Genomic DNA, 2,559 nt, shown 5'->3' on the forward strand with positions numbered 1-2,559 from the left:
TTACACTACATACAGTAAGCGACGGCACAGACATCCACGTTCCTAACCTAAATATTATATAAATGAGAATCGAAAGCAATGTTCCCTTCTCTACGGTTTCGATTGTGGAATCGATCGGGTATCCTTCGTTCTGGGGGTTTTCTCTCTCCGACGAATTATGTAGATGATTTTATCTTGTACCAAGAGATACAGTAGAATAGCAATTCCTCCTCTGACTTCAGCAAATTCGGAGTCGTCGAGAACTCTCCAACTCTCCTACACCTCCTCCCGTCAACCAAAAGTGTAGCGGTGTCGTAGTGCGTAACCGTGAAAGAAAATCCTCATGTGGTTTTCTTTTACATATATATAACCATATGTATATTTATGACATTGGTAATAGGGGAATTACTATCTCATACTTTTTGATACATCGCTTGATAAAAAACGGACTAAACTAAATTGAGAAGTTCTATATCATTTCGAAATCTTTGCAATAGTTATTAAGGTATGAATTTTTTAATATAATTGCCGTATACGCATGTATTCTCCTGGCTATGCTGTCAAATGTACGTTTACTGATCGTCACGCTATGTGTGGGAAATTATTTATTACAAGCTGCGATGATTACGTACATCAGAGAAATTACTCTGTGCATTTGGCAATATGGTCGGGTGCATTCGGCGATGTTTAGAAATTAATATCTTGTTAATTATTCTAAAAATTGTAAAATTTGGCAGACAACTTTTCGACAGTTTAATCGAATCTATTATACTTGTGTACAAGTGATGTCAAATGTTTGGGATATTACACATACATACGAGGTCTGTTCAAAAAGTATCGCGAATTTTGTGTTTTTTCAAAAATTATTTATTTATTCATGAATATCTATTTTGTCCCCTTCAAAGTAATCCCCATCAGATATTATACACTTGTACCAACGTTTTTTCCAATCCTCGAAGCACTACAAAAAATTATTTTTTGTGATCTTGTTCAGCTCCTCCTTCGATGCCGTCTTTATCTCCTCAATCGTAGCGTAGCGTCGTCCTTTCATGGGCCTCTTCAGTTTCGGGAACAAGAAAAAGTCACAGGGGGCCAGATCTGGGGAATACGGTGGCTGCGGCATCATTAGTGTGTTGTTTTTGGTCAAAAATTCGCGCACAAGCAACGATGTGTGAGCAGGGGCGTTATCATGGTGCAAAAGCCAATTTTTGTTCTTCCACAAATCCGGGCGTTTCTGGCGGATTGCTTCGCGCAAATTGCGCATAACTTGCAGGTAATATTCCTTATTGACCGTTCTACCCTGTGGCAAGAACTCATGATGCACCACGCCCCTGCAATCGAAGAAAACTGTAAGCAAAACCTTCACATTCGACCGAACTTGGCGCGCTTTTTTCGGTCTTGGCTCGTGCGGCAGCTTCCATTGGGATGATTGAGCTTTGGTTTCCACGTCATAACCATAAACCCATGATTCGTCACCAGTTATGACCCTCTGGAGCAAATTTGGGTCGTCGCGGACAGAGTCCAACAGCTCCTTAGCAATGTTAATGCGATGCTGTTTTTGGTCGAAATTGAACAATTTTGGTACGAATTTCGCGGCGACCCGTCTCATGCCCAAATCATTGGTAAAAATCGAATGGCACGAGCCAATCGATATGTTTAGGTCCTCAGCAACCTCTCTAACGGTGATTCGACGATTGGCGAATACTATTTTCTTCACTTCATCAATGTTTTCGTCTGTTGTTGACGTGCTCGGGCGTCCGGCACGCTCTTCGTCGTTCACATCTTCTCGGCCCTCTGAGAACATTTTGTACCACCGATAAACGTTGCTTCGGTCCAAGGTAGCTTCACCATATGCCACAGTCAACATTCGGAATGCATCCGCGCACTTAATTTTATTTTTCACACAAAATTTGATACAGATTCTTTGATCTATTTTTTGGAATAGGCAAACATCGAAGACGAGCCAAAACACGTGCAAGCAAAGCAGCTGTCAAAAATTAACTGAACATTCAAAATGGCCGAACTTGTCGGCATAAGTGAGAGACATGAGTACCAACATAACGCCACAAAAAATCGAAAATCGAATATACGTAATCCGCGGAAATTCAAAATTCGCGATACTTTTTGAACAGACCTCGTATATTATGAAACATTTTATTATTTATAAAATTTTCAATATCTAATTATATATGAAAATAAAAATTTTTGTCAATTTGACATTTTTTTATAAAGTAAGTCTTGAAATTTCAATCAGAAATCATGAACATTATCATGAATATTATTCATTTTCTATAAATAAATGTGTTTTCTTTCATTTCAATAGTTTTCTTAGGCATGAAGAATTGAAGATAGAATTTATATGGAGACTACTAGCGTCATACAGGCATGCGGATTAATTTTTTAGATCATATTTTAATAATAGTACCTTAACACTTTCATACACAGAATAATGGGATTAATCAATTGCCCAATAGGATAAAAACCCGAAAAAGTGACCAAAAATCAACAAAAATTTTACTTTAATGAGATTTGTAGAAATATACGCTAACATAGGTTTCCGACATTGCTGAATATAAATCT

This window comes from Trachymyrmex septentrionalis, unplaced genomic scaffold, assembly GCF_001594115.1.
Source record: "Trachymyrmex septentrionalis isolate Tsep2-gDNA-1 unplaced genomic scaffold, Tsep1.0 scaffold219, whole genome shotgun sequence".
NCBI lineage: Eukaryota > Metazoa > Arthropoda > Insecta > Hymenoptera > Formicidae > Trachymyrmex > Trachymyrmex septentrionalis.